Source organism: Tachypleus tridentatus, chromosome 9 (assembly GCF_004210375.1).
Source record: "Tachypleus tridentatus isolate NWPU-2018 chromosome 9, ASM421037v1, whole genome shotgun sequence".
NCBI classification, from domain to species: Eukaryota; Metazoa; Arthropoda; class Merostomata; order Xiphosura; family Limulidae; genus Tachypleus; species Tachypleus tridentatus.
This window is the reverse complement of record NC_134833.1, coordinates 130,833,354-130,839,051: the sequence shown is the minus strand read 5'-3', so window position 1 is coordinate 130,839,051 and position 5,698 is coordinate 130,833,354. Positions and strand designations below refer to the sequence as shown.

Sequence of the window (5,698 nt, the reverse complement as noted above, 5' to 3'; positions counted from 1 at the left end):
AAACTTCTATTCCTTTCTCGCCATTCTTTCACAGCCCTCATATCTGATGTACACCATCGTTTCTAGCTGTTACTTCAACCACGGTTACCAACAGCCATTTTTTGTTTCTGAGACATTATGGAATATTTTGTGGATGACGGGCCATGTCTCATGCACACTAAAAGCGCTGCTCTCCCATATGAACAACGGGTATGGGAAATAGCCAATGAACTGCGGATCCCAGTCAGCTTAGTTGAAACCTGAAAACTTTAAAAAAAGTACACTCTATGGATTGCACAGTGTATTTGACAAAACCATTTGACTCATGATGGTACAATAAAGTATGAGTCTTCACTTTCCCCCACCAATACCTGTTAAACATTGGGCTGCTGAACTTTTCCCCCTGTTCATCTACGACATGTCACTCACAAATTGAGATGATATGTCAGCTAAGTAGTTACACTACAGCTAAGTAGCTGATGGTGGCCAACACTCTGCTCAGTAATCTGATGGGTTATATACTGGAGTGAAAAGCTTACAATTTCTGTTAAAAGCTACCCTGGTATAATCAGTTCTTGCTCAAAGCTAAACAAATACTACAATCAGTAGTAACACACTATTTCTCTCCTACGTAATGCAAAGATATTCAACAGAAATTCGTTCATAAATGTTGTAGTAGAGCTATCAACTCAGCTGTCACTTGGCATCATAAAGGGTGAATACCTATTTCAGACATTATAAGAACAATTAGGTTTGGTTTCTCAGCTGTTCCACACGGCTGGAAATAGTGACAACAAAGACGTAACTCTAACTGACGTTAACCGCAGCTCTGATGTTTGAGTAACTGGGTTGTCGGTCTGTTTTATTATTTCTAAAAACATGAACTAACCCCTGGCACTACCGTCTTTATTCTCTACGTTATAGATGTTGCAGTTTCACTAGTGCTTGTCCAGGTTCTGATGATATATTATCTACCTCGTCTTAAAGCTGTTTTGGTCAAGATAGCAGAAACCATTTACTTCAGTCTGCAAACGAAAGTTCAATTTATAGCTGTATCATAGTCAAGTGTGGCCCATAGAAGCCTAGCTGACTAAGAAAGTTAGAGACAGTCTAGATTGGTGCTATCTATAGAAGCTACACACCTATGGTCTTGTTAACATCGTTACTAATACGTTTCCTGTTTCCCGTTTAAATAGAGAAAATGCAAAGTTTTCCTCGACTTTAACTATAAAAAAATATAGGAAGGTTTATTAATGACACAAATATGTCACATTTTCTTAGATAGAATTTCACTCAGAAAGGCGTTTATATTTTTTTTTCATGAAACATCAAAATAATTTGTTAGCAAGAAGGGTCTACAAAGTGAGGTTCAAAACCTGTACATTTTTTATAATGGCATAATCTCATTTTATTTCTACGTCGTCAATTTTAAATATAAAAGTCCAATGAATCAAAATCGTCCACTAATTTATGATGATGTTTGTAAAACAAACTCTGTGAAGCATTACTCAAAATGGCGTTGGTTATTATCAAGATATTGTAATAAACTCTTCATTGTGGGCAGTAACCATACTTTAATTTGCAACGCTTTCTTGAGCTGTATTGAGCCAAATATACCTTGGAATGGAAAATTAAATTTTCTCCTGTTACATAATAGTGGTTTTGGTTTATTTTGAATTTCGCGCAAAGCTACTTGAGGGCTATCTGCGCGCTAGCCGTCCCTAATTTAGCAGTGTACGAATAGAGGGAAGACAGCTATTCATCACCCACCACTGTACCAAAAATGCTCGCCCTTTCAGCCGTGGGGGCGTTATAATGTTACAGTCAATCCCACTATTCTATTGTAAAAGAAAAGCTCAAGAGTTGGCGGTGGGTGGGGATGACTAGCTGCCTTCACTCTAGTCCTACACTGCAAAATTAGGGACGGCTAGCGCAGATAGCCCTCGTGTAGTTTTGCGCGAAATTAAAAAAACAACAACAAACAAACAAACAATCAACTACTAACGGAGAAGTAGCCACCAGTTCTTAACATATTTCTGTAAGTTTGTTAAGATCACCATTAGAAATAAATGACATACCCAATCATTTTAGTAATAATCTTAAACCGACACTGAACACGGTGAAAGAAAAAAAATTAATAATACTAGAATTAATTGTTATCCAAAGAAAAAATCACAGACGTTGGAAATATAAGCGCATTTTAAACTTAAAATGCCTGAAAAGAATGATTTTGGGTAAAAGAACAGGAGGTTTTGAGACACTACTAATGCAAATTGATATTAATGTAACTAGCAAGTGCTCATCTTAGCTCTAAACCTTTACTCAAGGATTAACTGATGTTGAGTTCAACTGATTATCTGCATTTCAAGTATAAACATAAACCGTCCTGCAATACTTGCTTTACCTGATCAACCAGTATTCATGGCGGGTGCGTATTAGCAACTTATAACGTTTATATCCTAACTTTCAATGTATTAGGCTTTTTCAAAAAAATTACTAACATGGAAAGCCCTAGTTATCCCCAAAACCTCGTAAAAGTAATTTCGTTTACCGCTTCTCGAATTTTCATATATCAGGTAAGCTAACTTAACTATGTTTGGACTCAGAGTTGTGTTTTACTTTATGACTATTAATATTGAAAACTATGACACACGTATATATATATATGAAAGACTCAAGAGGTTTTGTTTGTTAAAAAACCCACGAAAGCCTACTCAGTGATTATGTATGCATTTCTGTCTATAATTGTGAGCTGATAGACCAGCTATCTGCTGAGCCCACCGAGGGTAATAGAACCCCTGATTTTAGCGTTGTAAATCCGTAGAGTTACCGCTGTACCCGCGGGTGTCAGACTGGAAGGAAGCAGCTAGTTAACACCATTCACCGACAACTCATGAACATCTCTTGTCTAACAGAATTTGACTACCACTCTTGTACCCACAGATCCAGTGTGCAGATCACGTTTCTGTGAAAACGAGTCTTTAGTTATATATCCTTGGATTCACAATTGGGGCACACTGACCCCTATGCTGTTTCCAACCTACCCTGAAGAATAAAACACTAAATTGTGAAAAAAGTCTGATGAATTTGATAACACATTTTTCACTACGTGTAAAATAAGTCTTTATAAGAGGGTAAGTTCTGTAAATCCTGATCTAATGATATATTGATAAAAAAAGCCCAACCTGTTATAATTTTTAAACATTGTTTCGTGTTATAAACTGTTTGCTTTTTTTTAATTTCGCACAAAGCTACTCGAGGGCTATCTGTGCTAGCCGTCCCTAATTTAGCAGTGTAAGACTAGAGGGTAGGCAGCTAGTCATCACCACCCACCGCCAACTTTTGGGTTACTCTTACCAACGAATAGTGAGATTGACCGTCACATTATAACGCCCCCACGGCTGAAAGGGCGAGTATGTTTGGCGCGACGGGGATGCGAACCCGAGACCCTCAGATTACGAGTCGCACGCCTTAACACACTTGGCCATACCGTGCTATGTGTTACAAGTTACTGTAAACAAAAGAACAGGTTAATTCACTTGGACAAACATCCCCCATAACACTTGGTACATAAGTTTGTAAGCTTCGGGCGCAATAACATATTTTTATCACTAAATGTGTTTCAGAAGCCCACTTAATCCGAACAGTTTTAGCAAATTGATTTTTTTTGTTTTTCTATTGAGAGCGACTTTGTGGCTCATTGACAACTCTTCATCTGATTGACAAAAGGAGGCGTTGTTACATGACAAGTCAGTCAGCAGGGAGCCCTCTAGCGATACGTTTCCTCATAAATCATCCTTTGTTCGTAGTAAATTATTGCTTGAACGTAACTGTGTATAAAAAATTAAACAGGTGAATAATATGAAAGCTGTTTTAATATTTAGTCTATGGCTACAAATTATCAGTTTATTTTCACACTGAATACGAGCCAGAACGCCTCCCAAAGCCCAAGGGTAATATTGTTGGTAGGAAAGTAGACCTTTTCACAGTATTCTTGTCAAATTTATTTGTTTAATGTTCACTTCTGTGTACGTTTTAATCCATACGAATTTCTATATAAAGAAAATACTTGTACTATAATTCGGCACAGAACATTATGTTGGTTATTTGTTTTATAGCTTTAGGTCCAAAACGTTAAATCATGACTAACGTAAAATAACAATATGAATATATAATAAATATACATTATATATATATAAAATATAACACGTTGCAGCAAAAAACGCACATGGTTTTCCTTTGCTCATTTTTTATGACATTATATTTTTTTTCATTAATATTTCTTCATATTTCATTTCCAAGGATAATAATAATCTTTCTGAAATATAAATTGAATGTTGCTCTTCAGTGTGTGAGCGCCCCATTTAAAATTAAAGGACTAAAGAAGAACTGATTGATTATTCCACCTGATTTATGTTGGCTCAGACAGTGACTGCATTTACTGCCTGTGGGAAAGGAAGTCAACTGAAAACCACTAGTTGGTTGGATTAGGAGCTATGCTCTTCTTCTAAAAAAAACGATGTTGATCAAGTAGACTTGAAATTAACAAAGAGGTTTCTAGAAGTTAGATTAGGAGCTATTTTCTCGTAGAAAAAACTAAGTCGTTGATCGATGAGATTAACAGATAGGTCTTTATAACTCCCTGTTACGGAAGGGTGTCGAAGAATGGGTGAGCGTGAGAATTGTGCATATTGGCGCAAACCAGTTTAGCCGAGAAAAGAAACGGGAAGTAATAAAAACGTGCCTATTCTGGGAGATTTTCAGGGGTCGTAATAAAATAATCTTCTGGGCACTGGGAGACTTTCAGGGGTCGTAATAAGACAATCTTCTGGGCACTGGAAGACTTTCAGGAGTTGTAATAAGACAATCTTCTGGGCACTGAGAGACCTTCAGGGGTCGTAATAAGATAATCTCCTGGGCATTGGGAGACTTTCAGGGGTCGTAATAAAATAATCGTCTGGGCACTGGGAGACTTTCATGGGTCGTAATAAAATAATCTTCTGGGCACTGGGAGACTTTCAGAGGTCGTAATAAGACAGTCTTCTTGATCTGTCTTGCTAACCTTTGTTTCGTGGGGGTCATTTCATGCAACATTCGTTGAATATTTTGAAATATTATTTCACATCATTTAGTTAACTTACTTGGCTCAAATTTATACTTTCCACATAATAAATATATCAACCGTGTGCCTTCTCTCTGTTGCCTATTATCCAGTTGTAGCTTTATCTCGAAGATGGAGCGTTGTCTTTTTGTAGGATCCATTTCTCTTTGTATCAGTGAGTTATCTATTTAAGAAGTTATAAAACAACTGATATATGCCAAGTAACTAATGAATATAAATAATATATCAATACATAAATATCTATCACTGAAAATTTTAAATCCCAAGAGCTTAAGCTGTTAGCAATGCATTGTAGGCTCGAAAAACGGAAATAATACATTACTAAATTACAGAAAACCGGAAATCATACATTACGAATTAAACGAGCAACTCAGTTTAAAATACTAAAGTAAACGAAAAACTTATATGACTTTTTTTTTTTTTTATAACGGTCTTATAACAGATATATACAAACTGAAAATTAAATATGTATCTCCGGTGTCCTGGTACTGCAAAATAAAACTATCTTTACAAGTATGCTGCACTCTAAACCTACAATTAAAAACACGAAGTGATTGGAACGCAGACACTTGTGCCATTACCTCATTGGTTAATGGC

General features: G+C 36.4%; 1 pseudogene across 1 annotated transcript in view; it reads left to right on the top strand.

Annotated features, from left to right (window-relative positions):
• Window positions 1-5,698, top strand: part of LOC143226390 (calpain-C-like) — a 237,466-nt pseudogene that overhangs the window by 67,611 nt on the left and 164,157 nt on the right. The gene's annotated exons all lie outside the window — the stretch shown is intronic.